This window comes from Colletes latitarsis, chromosome 2, assembly GCF_051014445.1.
Source record: "Colletes latitarsis isolate SP2378_abdomen chromosome 2, iyColLati1, whole genome shotgun sequence".
Lineage (NCBI taxonomy): Eukaryota > Metazoa > Arthropoda > Insecta > Hymenoptera > Colletidae > Colletes > Colletes latitarsis.
Genome location: NC_135135.1, coordinates 29,740,862 through 29,753,654, shown reverse-complemented (window position 1 = coordinate 29,753,654; position 12,793 = coordinate 29,740,862). Strand labels below are relative to the sequence as shown.

Below are 12,793 nucleotides of genomic sequence, written 5' to 3'. Positions count from 1 at the left end.
CCCGACGAGCAAATCCGGCGCGTTTCCAGATATCCGGTGCGCGATATTACCGAATGGTGGTCCGCGAGTCGCGATTTCTCAACTTCTCGTGAGGATAGTAAGAATTTTCGGAGAGGAAAAGTATGATCGGACACCGGCGTATAAATTTCAACGCACGCGCACGCATAAATCTCGCGTAACCCTCGGGGTACGCGCGCATCGGCTCGCGACAACGAAGAAGCGTACGGCCAGTTAGGGAGGAACGAAGGAACACACCGAAGAAGAGAGAAAGAGAGTGGTGCAAGAGTGGAGGAAGAAGAGGGCAGAGAGGAAAAGAAAGAAACGAGAGTCCTGCGTGTTCAAACAAAGGTGAGTCTGCAAGTTGCACCTCAGCTGCAGGTATTGTGCTCGTTGCTCCTCTTGTATCTCACTACCTTTCTCTTCTTTTTCTCGACCCCTTGCTCTCGCCCTACCTACGATTCTATCTTCGTTTTGCCGATGTTACACGCCGCGAAGGTTACATCCGGCCGAATGTCTTGTTGCCAGGTGTATAAGCGAACCTTCCACCGATTCCTCTTCTTCTTCCTCGTGTGCTCCTTTCATTCTTCTCGCGTTGCGCAATCGGACGACCCGTTACGTTACCAAACCGAATTTTCTTCTTTTTTATTATATAACAAACAGAACTCGGTTCTATAAGTCACTGTATAACGTATGCTGGGAGGAAGGACCCTGTATCGGCTTGGGTCCCGAATTTGGGACTCCTCCCATCGAACAGACCTCGGAGACACCTGGCCAAAGGTGTCTTGTCCCTTTTCAATCTTCGATAGTCCCGATTTTCGAGCATGGGATGAAATAAGGGGATTTTGTCGTATGATTTCCCAGACTGATACGATGTACTTGGAACAACGCATTCCTAGATGGTTACCAAACGTATACTGCACAAATTCGAGAGGTCGCTCGAGTGTTTGCGAGAGAGAGGAGAGCCGTAGCCCTCTGGCGGTGAATAGACGTCGTAACGCCACAGTTGTTTCCCTCGTCCGGAGGTTCCAGTTTCACCGTTTCATACGGTTCGAAAAGGTTCGATAAAAAGGTCTCGAGTAGTCTCGCAAGTGTATCCGGCTAACTCGAGAGAACACTTGATCGACCGATACGGCCACTCCGGGCTAAATAGTCATTAACACCCCGTAAAAAAAAAAAAGGAGGATCGCCGTGAACGGCACGAGGAGGGACGTTTACGTGTTCTCTCTCGTTCCCCTTTGGGTTACCTATCGCCAGCAGTCTCGTTTTCTCTTCGCTCCACCCCCTCCTCTGTTCGTTCTTCCGCTCTCTAGGCGTACGAAGATGCACTTACGCGATGCAGGTACGCGTAATTGCGCGCATAATTTAAGGGCGCGCCGCGGCACGAATATATGACCCCTCGGTGAGCGTTGCGCGAACCGAGAATACACGCCGTGTCCGGTTAAAAGAAAAGGGGAGGGGGTCAAGAAATGCGGCTCTACGGGAGAAACCGGCACTTTAAGAAAACCGATACGTCCATTGATCGAGAGACGATTAAATCGATAGCCCTGCACCACGCGAGCGATCGACAGACCGCTAAAGGAATTCCTTCGAATGCTATTTTTGCTTAGATCGACGCACCAATTCTACCGAAATGTTGAACCCTCCGCGTACGATTCAATTACGAGTAATCTTCCAAACGATATTGGGAATGGTTTAAAAAAAGAACGACTGAGGTCATTGCGAAACTCGGTACAAAAAGCTTCGTGTAATTCAAGAATGATTAAGAGAACGATACTGCATGCAAATATGTACCAGCTGGGGTTAACCTCTTAATAGCCAAAGTTACACCCAGTTTAAGCGCGTTTATACTTTAAACACTTCAACAGGCGAAAGAAAACAGTACGAATTAACTCCACAGAAGCCTCGCGACCAAACGACTTTTAAACAATTCACTCTGTACGTAAAATTTTCAAATTTTAATATCGATCTAAATCTTTTACCAAACTCCATTGCTACGAACCTCCTTTCAAACACCACTTGCAACGGGTTGTGCTCTGTCTTACAAAAACAACAACCGTTTCAGTCACGCAGAACAGGCACAAACAATTCTGCTCAGTCATGGGGAACAGAACCGTTATATTCAAACATACGTAAACAACCGTAAACAAACCTGTTCAGTCATATGGAACGGCAACAGTCGCGTTTGGCCAACCAGAATGCACGCAAACAATCCTGTTCAGTCATGCGAAGCGGATTCGAACTGGTTCTATGTTTAAACCGGTTTGTTTTAATTCGCTACGTTTGTATCCAACGATACGAAACTCGTGCAAACTACTTGAAACCATGTTTGGGGAAGTTTGAATATCCGTGTTAGGCCTGGCTATTGTTTTAGAGGAAATGGTAAACGCGTTTTAGGCTCGTGGCGACTTTGATACTGAAAATTGACCTAACGCCCGATGGTTTGTCGAGGTGTGTGTGTGTGTGTATTGGACTCGGAGGCAGGTCGAGTGCTTGCGAGACAGCCAAAGGTTAAGTGTGCCTCTCCGTTGGCGAGTGTCGGAGGTGTCGCAACAGACTCGAATGGCGAAGCATTTTTCGTTTATGTAACGATTAGGATGAACGTGGAACGTGTTTGCTCGCCTAATTTGTAAACGGTTTCGTGTCCGGACGGAACATTTATTTATTTATTTCTTAGTGGGAATTTCGGTCATGTCGACACAGATAAATGATTTAATATGCTCGATCGACGTCCCCCTGGGTTTCAATTTCGATATCGTGGAACTTTTAATCCCAATCATCGGGGCATCATCGCGCATCGATGAACTTAATAAGCTTACTGTTTATTCTGTACCTCGCGCCTGGACAAAAAGAGACCGGCCCCGGCTATTCTCGGACGTCAGTGCCATCGGACTTTTATTTTCCTTTCTAGAAAGTGTCGGTAACAGAAGGGGGAGGAATGTTCAGAAAGCCACTTTGGATCAATTAGCGCGAGAAGAAAAAAGAAAGGCAAAAAGAGGGTTCCCGTATCTCGGCCACTTATGAATGAAGACGTCATCGCTCGCATAGTTTTGATTGGACGAGCGTAGAATGACTGGAATACGAGACGTTGACTGGCGAGGAGGGATCGGTCACCAGCACGCCATGTTGGAGAAAGACGGAGGGAACCCGTAATAAATGCACGGGAGGTGTAATAGGGTGAAACTCGATATTCGGGGAACCTGCCGTCGTGTGGTGTCTATGGCGTCGCGTGGCGAACTGTCATAACGATCGAGGGCCGAAAAAACTCGAAAACGACCAAGACATTTGCTCCACTTATCGAGTCGAACTCATCGCGATCCCTATAATCAATTTTTTGCCACCCTATATTTTCGTCCTGTCCGCGTACAAACTATACTCGCGAAGGAAATTACGAAGACAACGTATCGATGTTAATAACAATTTAATCGTACCGATTTTCGGATAGCAACACAGAACTAACTGACAGTAAAAACAAAGGGTTGCGAAGATTATTCGTTTAAAGTTCGAGGATGATGCGTGGGCGGTATTCCACGTAAACTTTACTTTCGAGTCAGCCTCAGAGAAAATAATCTGTTTAATACTAATAAACTATTCGACCCACGATGCTCGTGAATAATTATAAACTTATCCGTGTTTCTACAATTTTCGTAACGTTAAAACAAAGGTTGAGGAAACCGTCCAAACGAGAAACAAAAATTTTGTTCAGCAATCTGGAAGGAGAAGTAAACATTTTCAGGCCTTTTAGCAGGTGAACAATTTGAACGTGTCAGTATACTAAGGAACACTCGACAAAGAAGTTTTATAACAACGATATTCTAATAATTACTGCCCTTGAGGAACGAGAACTCTGGGTTAAAAGAACAATTATAAACAGCGACGATCAGTAAACTCTCGTTATATGAACATTTTAATCCCTTCGTGTAAGATTCCATCGTGCATGGAGGATTCGTTTCGTTGCAACGTTACCGAAGAAAGAACGTAGTCTACGAGAAGAAACAGTAAAAAGGAAAATTTAACCATGGCCATCCCTCCCCTGGTCTTTTTTTTCTCCCCCTGTTTGTTCGCCGGCGCGAGGGGCGACCGAGAAAATACCGAAGAGCGAAACTGGATTTATAGAGGGATATCCGGCCGGGTGTTGGGTTTCAATTAAATATGATCGATGAAGAGAGTTTGGGCGCGTGATGGAACAGCCGACAGTATACTCGATTCCCGGGGAATTCGCGGGAACCGACCGGCGGGGGCATATAGAGAGGGAGAGGTAGAGGTAAACGGATAAAACCAAGTGCCTCGCTATAAATATTTTCGCAAACTCACCGAGTATCTGGCTGGACCGTTATTTGTTTGTACGCAGCCGCGCGTACGTTTTCCACACGTGGAAGTCTCTACTAGAACACGAGCTTGCACTCGATCCACGACCCGGTACGCTAAGGAGGATCGAAACGATTCCATGGGAATCGTCGCGACATTGTCTTTGGATCCAACGGTGATTTACGGGACACGCCATCTTTCGATCCGTACCGCCCGCGCGCGCTACATGCGCCAACTAGCGCGTCTCAACGATTTCTTGGACTTTTCAAACTTTTTTCTAACGTTAAAATGCACGCCAATAAATGTCCTGCCTTTAACAAAATTTCTACAATTCGATAATCTTATAGATGATAAAACAAAAATATTTTACATTTTCGGTAAAGAATTTTTTTCTCTAAAGTGGGTACGATTTCGGGGGTACGTCTATTCACCAAAAATTATTGTAATTCAGCCCTGCAACCAAATATAATTTTTTTTAAACGATTTCAAGTTTTTTAATTTCGTCGGAAAATTTAGGCACCTACCCCCTATTAATTTTTCTTAACAATTCGTTTTTGATTTTTAATAAATTTATCTGACTCTCTTCAGAAATATTGTTTAATACTTTTTTGTAGGTATCCATGAGCTCTACTTCATAAAGAAATTTCAATGAAATTCATTCACTATTCTAAGAGCTGTAGAAACGGAAAAGAGGAATCGTCGGATAATTTAATAGCACATTTGCTATTCTTTTTATTCGTCCGGTGGTCGTAACATCGATTATCGGCAGCAACTTTTCTGACGACGTATGCTCCGCGATCCGAAACCAAGCAGTCGATTAATCTCTGGTTTCGTGGAATGTTGTTGCGTTTCGCGTGTTCACACGAACGTTAAACGAACCCACTAATCACGTTCCTCCGTCTGGTATCCTCCGGCATGAAGACATCTCGGTTTATTAAACAGCTTAATTCGACCCGATCCTCGATCAATGGTCCCGACGTTAAATTCGCGGCGGTAAAGAATCCCGAGTTTTCTCGCTGGAATGCTAATTAACTCATTTCTCAGCGCCCGTAACACTTTGCTTCGACACTCGTTACGAGATGATCGATCGACCGTCGAGTGTCCGCGCGAATTAAGCGACCTAAATATCCTGGTAAATCGCCGTGCTAGCGACCGACCCCACCGAAATTCAAGTTCGAAAGAACTTTAACGTTTGCCTCGACGACCACGGGTGGACAGATTTTAATATCTGCCATTTCGAGATTTATATACGTGCGACCTATCGATCGCTGTGACAGATTTCAAAGCGCGAGACGAGAAATTTCTTCTAAATAACGCGATCATAATGTTTCTTTTAGATGCAACAGAGTTACGAACAAAAGGTCATTTAACGAGACATATAACGTATTTGTTTCGACAATTTTTATACGAGGTATTTATATGAATATTTAATTGTACGAGAAATTTAATGAAATCGAAATGACCTGTTTTTTGGTATATCTAAATCTCTACTTCCTCGATTCTGAGGAGAGATCGAGAAAGTTAATTTTCGTATCAGACATTCGAGTGGATTGTGGGGTCACTTACCAAACTCGCCGCCAGAGGACCACGCTTTCGTCTTTCTCGCAAGCGCTCGACTGATCCTTCCGTTCCTAGGTATACATATATGGTCCTCGATCGACTATCCAATATCCCGGTGTCTGCTAGAAGACACAGAAAAATTATTCGTGGAAGTCTTATTTACATTAAAAGAAATAAAAGGTATCGCAAAATTGTTTCGGTCGTTCGATTCGATTTGCAAAGATTTGGATTCCCACGATTGTTTAACCGCGTTATGCGGGGGTTGACCGTGGTCGAGTATCAATACAACGCTCGTGTAAAGATATTAGGAGAAAAGTAGGTGTGCCAATACTGTTTCGCCGGCTGCGTCGGGTTGTAATTTCACGCCAAGCCAGGCGAAACGTTCAATTAATAATCGAACTTATCGCGTAACGTCAATTAATCTATTCGATTCGCGTTTACGGAGTAGCTTCGCTCTCGCGTACTCGCGGCTTTATGAATGATCGCCCAGCAGGTGGGATTCTACAACGGTGGAAAATTGTGACCGCATACGCAGGAAATACGCTGTTCCTTGTGCAAAGGCGACCGGGCGTTATCGATAAACCGTCGATTATACGGTTCGTAGCGTAACGCCTCGAAAGCAAATGCGGCCCGTAAAATATCACGGTTCTCCTCTCCAACGTCCCCCCCCCCCAATGAAACGAGTCTGGACATCGTCACCGGATTTCTCCCTCTTCCTAAACGAAACAGTAAACGTTCGAGCCGTGAAACACGCTGGATGAATCGGAAATACATGCATCATCGAAAGAATCCTGTTCAAAAGATAACCGAAACGCGCCATGTGTTGGGGAAAGTCTCGTGTCAGTTATCGCTTCGCACGAAACTTTTCACCCTTCGGCGTACGGGGTGTCGAGTTACGTCTCTCGTGGCCCCGAAAAAACCTGAGGGATTGTTTGGCAAACCCCGGGAAATTCCAATCTTTTTTTGAAACTGTGCAGACCGTACTTGTACCTCTTCTAGGCGTTTGTGATATTTTTTTTTCTTCGAACCATCGACTGTTTTACACACACGTGTGTTTACTTACACGTTCCGAGCGTCCAGAGGATATTTTACGAGTAAAAATAACCCAATTGGTTAAGAAGGATCTATTCATGACTGGAAGTAAGGAAATATCGAAATCGTGATAAATAAAAAACAGAGCTTTCAAGTTAAATCTCGGTATTGTAGCTTTCTTCGAACGATGTAGATTGAAAATTCGCGGCGAATACAGAACGATCGAAGGCACGATGATGAAAGGGCGTTACGTATTCGCGAATTGAATTCGCGGCAGGCGGGTCTGCGTGCAATTTTCTACGTGAAATAGGTGTAAAGTTGAGATTCAAACAGGGACCGGGGAAATCACGTAGGAAGAAGACAGGAACGGTAGGAATCAAGAGTGATTGGAAATTCTGCTGCGTTCGTTGAGGTAACTACCGGTCGGAAGTGCTCGTTATACCGTTCCTTCGGGAAAGTTACCTTTGAGGCGTAATTTTTGCTCGTTTTTACGCGACATTCTAGGCTCCTCGGCTGACTGTGTAATCACGAATTAGGGGCAGAGATTAAATCTAATGCCATCGAACGAAATTAGCTTACTTTCTGTCGCAAGAACTTCCGCGACGATATTTCGGTTTACCGAATTCGATCTTAAATAAATAATTACCCATCTAATAAATTCAAAGCACTCGATGGTCGTTGTTGAAGTAATCGAGGTAAAAATCGAACGTTGTCGATATAAAAACGTGTTTCGCTTTGGACGATTGAAAAATTGGAAACTGAATTTAACCAATTTCGAGGATAAAACACAGTGTGGTGTATGATAAAAAGGAACTGAAAAATCTGGGTGGTGACATTCCATGGAAAATCGGACGCTTTTTACGAGAGAGCAGAGGTATTTTTTTTTAAATCCTCCTCTTTTCCCACCTCTGGCATTTTTCGACAATTTTAATATGTCCAGAGTGAATTGTACTTTGTAGGAAAATATGTTTTTACTTTTAAAAAGGCAGTTATATATTAATATTGAGGAATCGTGAGCGAATACATTTTCTAAAACGGCTAAACTATAGAAAGTCGTTAAAAAATAAAGGTTCTTAATGAAACTTAAGAGATTGCTTACCCGTTTAAGAATACCTAAATAGTCTATCGTCCTTCGTTTTCCATATCAAAAGGGGCTCTAATCGTTTCTCAGCCCCGGGCTTCGAAAACCTTAAACCGGTCCTGATTATAATGCAAGGTCATTTGGATATGAAAGCCATTCGTTTCGTCGAACGAAAATAATTTTCTTTTGTCTGAAAATAATAATTCTCAGCGTCGAATAATTCTTATTTAATTCCATTGTTTCAGGTACGTAGGAACAAGCTCTCAATGGGTTTTCTAATTTTATTTCTGCCACAATAAGCGCTTTTACCGAACTTGGTGAGTGAATTTGTTGCAATTATTGTTATTTTCACGCTTTACGAGACTCACGCGAACAATGGCCATTCTAAACCGTTTCTTACATCGCGATTAATCGCGAAACGTTCGTGTTTTAATGAGAAATCACCGCAATCCGTTTGAAAAATGAAAACGTTTCGTTTTGACAAGGCACCGGACGTCAGATATTCAAATTTTTGTATATTATTATAAAAATATTAGTATTATTGTTTTATATATTGCAGTGAAATCTGTTAGCATTATTTTACAAAGTGATCTTAAAGAACGTGAATTGTTTATATAACATACTCCTAAATTTTATCGACCAAGCGTGCCAAACAACCTTGCCTGCAAAGGAATAATAAAAAAAGAATAATTATTTTAAAATTAGAATTACCATACGACTTTTTCTTTCAAACTATAAAAAATAAATTGAAGACGGTTCCCTTAAATTGGACAAAAATTCTAAAAAAGTGTGATTCGGTTTACGGTAACTTATAAACTAAGACGAAGTCAGATGTCACCTAAAAATTGTACAATTACAAATTTAGAATGTTATTTATACGCATAGAAGATCTTACTAATTCCAAGTATTTTCGAAGGAATTCGCATCGTACGAGATGAAGCGAAAATTCGAGAGGCCATCGCCATTTGCGGCACGTAATGACTAATTTACTGTTTATACAGCGAGTCGTAAGTGTTCTGTTTCTTAACAGAATTAGAATACAAATTCTCAGAGGATTCTAAAGGGACATGTTTGACATCTACCTCCGTGGAATGAGCTTTTCCCCCACGCGCTTTTAACGTTGATTTCATTACACAAATAGCATTGACGTTGGTCGTAGAAAGCTCATTACGTTCCTTAGTCGTCGTGTCAACTAACACGGAGAACGTTCTTTCGGTATAAAGGTTCCAATTCCGAGCGATCTACAGTCCGTTAAAAAAAATTAATTCTCAAGCCGGGATTTAAAAAAATAAATAAATGTAGATAATTTCACTTCATTTTGAATTAAATAAAAAATTTATAATCCAGTTTTATCGCACACCAGTCGTATAATCAATAGGAATTACTGAAACTTCTTTGGGTATGTAGAATCGAAGTAAATTTCAAAATAAACATAGAAGACAGCATAAGTAATAGTAGCTAGTATAGTCATCGGATAGAGGATGAAATACCCTTTAAAATGAGCGTTTTTGTTTCGCGTCAATGCGATAGCTAGTTCCGGATATAGTATAAGGTTTCGAAGCGTTTGTTTATCTTTCATTGTTTACGTCGCAAGGCCACTGACCTCACGTGATCGTAGTAAATAGTAAACGTGACGTCACTCAGTCACGACTCATGTGCCTGAGAGAGCGAGAGGTCCGACGCGTTAGACGGAGACAGAGATAGTCGAAATTAAGAAATTACCCTTTCGCATAAATTACGATATCTCCGAAACGGAAAGTCGGATCGACAAAAACGAAATACTATTTTAAAAGGGAGGCCTTGCCGCTTCCAACGGTGGCTCGATTATGGATAAAATGCTAGTAGTTTCGGAACTGCACGCATCTAAAGTTTAACTACTTTTAATACGCGTTGTTAGACTGTTCCAAGACAGTGGAAACTGAAGATTCTCAGCTTTCGTATTTGCTATATATTTCCTATTTACGCGATACCAAATTTCGTCCGTTATAGAAGCAAACAAAGGTCGTCGTACAAGTCGCGATCGGACTTTTAAGGGCACTGACCAGTCGCGAATCGCGCTTGCAATTGTCCGATTGTCCTGACGCAGGCTTGTTGGTGCAGTGGCCTTAATTCGATGGCCGTTTATGGTGACTCACTTTCTCGTCCGCCATTTGTGTCCCCGGGGACGGACAAACATTGTTACGCTAATAATCGGTCGACCAACCTTTGCGCGCCCTTGCGCGTTAATTTCTTTCGCGGTGATTTTCAACGAGCCGACGATATTCGAGACGATCGACAGAAATTAAGACCACCCCTGCGTTCTCATCAAGTTATTGGTTATTAATGTCTCCAGTTATTGACGATTGAATCCGATTGCGCTCGTAACGATCCCGAGTCAAGTCACTGCGTTGCGCAACTTGACGTTCGACGATCGTCTTCCGCGTTCGCCGCCGAGAACGAATCGAAATTCTATAATAGAAATCGGCTCTGGTATTAAATTCAGAGAAAATTCACGAGGGAAAATTTCATTTAAATATCCAGTCGAGTACCTGTGTACTTCATTAAAATTTTCAGTGGGATTCGACGATTTAATCATATACAATTAGTTTAAAAGGCGTGCAATAAAATCTCAGATTATTAACAGAATTAATAATGTTCGACAGCAAAATTAGAGAAACCTCGTTAATACACAAGCCTGAAGCGTTTAATGCGACGCATTATCGTAGCTTTTGAAACGTAAAAAGAATAAAAAATCTCTGACACACAACTGAGAAAGAAAGTACGTTCGTTTCGAGGTCTCGCGTTACAAGAGAATTATTCCGTGAAGAAAGTTTATTGCATACATCTACATGTTTTACTATATTTTCACAACTTCGCACCGCCTTCGTATTTCCACGTCTATCACTCGAAGCTGATCGCGCATTACTGACAATCGAGATTTACCCTGCACGCATATAAACGACAATGATACAGATCGATGAATTTTAAACCTGTTTGGTACTTTGCGCTCGGGAGAATATTGATTTTCCATTACTATCGATCCCATTTCGTTTTAATATGATTACAAATACGGTACTATCGAGATAATTTATTATGGTGGTAACCTCAAGTGACTGCTGTTTTTTATATACAATATATATTATGTATTAATATAATACTCAAACGTAAAAAACAGCAATAGACAAAGCAATTGACTTCTCAAGTGCTATTAATTCTCTTGAAATAAATTATTAACGATAGAAAGAAACGTAAATATAAAAAATCAATCAAGTCGCGAACGACGTTAATTTCGGTTAATTCAAACGGACGTTGAAAAAATGAATTTTAATCGACAGGATCGGGTCGATTATGCGATTGCCCGAGCGCGCGTTGTTCCATTAATCTCGAATCTCCAATTTGCACGCGGCTTATTTCTTGAGTAACCTGGGGAGCTTAACCTCTTCGACGCGAAAAAATATGAAACGCAAATGTCGTTTCCGATAAATGTCAAACGTAAACGCAGCCTTGGGCAATCTGTTCTATCGTTCCTCGGGTATCATTCCATTCTCTTCGTCGTCCGTTCCTGGTTCAAAGAAGCCGGTCGTCGGGGGGAAAGAAAAAAAAGTTAACTTGGCGCGTTCGGAAACAAGTTTCGTCAAACAGATATCCCCGATAAGATGCTCGCCGTTATACAGCCAATAATATCTATCCGCCTGTTAGAGACATAATGAGATCGTTGAAAAAAAGAATATTCACCGTCGTCCTACACTTTTTTTTCTGTTTTTTTATTAAGATTCAATTTTAGACTAAACTAAAAATTCGTATGCTTGAAATAATTAAATCTAAAGGTATAAATTTGTTGTTGGGTAAACGATTGGGAAAACTCTTTTAAATAAATCTAAATTTTACAGGGGAAAAACTGCCAATGTGATTGAAAATTAAAAACTAATCGAACGTACACACGAGTGGTGAAAATATATAAATTTTAATTAAAAATTGTAAAGGAGCTATGCGACAGAAGATTTGGAAACATTGCTAGGAAGCTATAAGGTGACGAAAATTGCGAAGGAAATTTCCAATGCACAGCCGACGTTGTTAATTTATTATATATTCTACCACTGAAAAATGCAATGATATTAATGTTTTAAGTGTTTGGATAGGACAAACATTATAGTTAAACCTGTATTGTTGAGAAACGTGCACTGACATTCTTTGGAATGTCTTGAAATGTTAAGTTCGATCTTTTGAAACGATAACGGGTCCTTGTATGGCGTATAGAATATCCTAGACAGACATTATGATGCCGGGCTTAAGTAGTAGCCGGGTTTGTCAAACATTGACAGTAATCGTCGTTGCGTGCCATACAATACCTTCCATGTTGATAATGTTCAATGATAGAGTGCTAAACGAGTCTACTTCAATCTATTTTAATGCCTCTCTCTCTCTCCTACACTTGCGAACGCGAACAAAATACCAAAAGGATTTCACGCTTTCCATGACGTTTCAACGAACCATACGATTTTTTAAGGCAATGAAACGATAGATACGTGACGAATTAATTGTTTTGCAAGTTAAATTTTTCTACAAAATTTGTTTCTTAAGCTTTCGACAACGAAACTAAATTTTACACAAAATTCGTACTTTATTTAATACCGAACCGTATTATTTTTGGCGAAGAAAATCTTTCACGCCGAGCACGAATGTTTTCAGTGGCAAAGAATGGAAGTACATAGATACGAGACACGGTGAGTGAAAATATGGTAATAAGGTACGAATGTTCCGCGAGTTACAAGCATTGTTTTCGCGTTCCCGGAAAAATCGTATCCGGAGGATCTGAGAGAAGAAAAGACGCGGGGC

The 12,793-nt window shown here is 41.5% G+C and overlaps 1 protein-coding gene and 1 long non-coding RNA gene across 3 annotated transcripts in view; one reads left to right on the top strand and one right to left on the bottom strand.

Moving 5' to 3' along the window:
* Positions 1-12,793, bottom strand: part of LOC143351642 (uncharacterized) — a 96,085-nt gene that overhangs the window by 56,915 nt on the left and 26,377 nt on the right. The window contains exon 3 of one of the 2 annotated variants that reach the window (XR_013081784.1): positions 5,872-5,987. This is a non-coding gene — a long non-coding RNA (uncharacterized LOC143351642). The remainder of the gene's footprint in view (positions 1-5,871; positions 5,988-12,793) is intronic. The other variant, XR_013081785.1, reaches the window with a different exon arrangement.
* Positions 1-12,793, top strand: part of LOC143351636 (netrin-1) — a 95,188-nt gene that overhangs the window by 58,201 nt on the left and 24,194 nt on the right. The gene's annotated exons all lie outside the window — the stretch shown is intronic.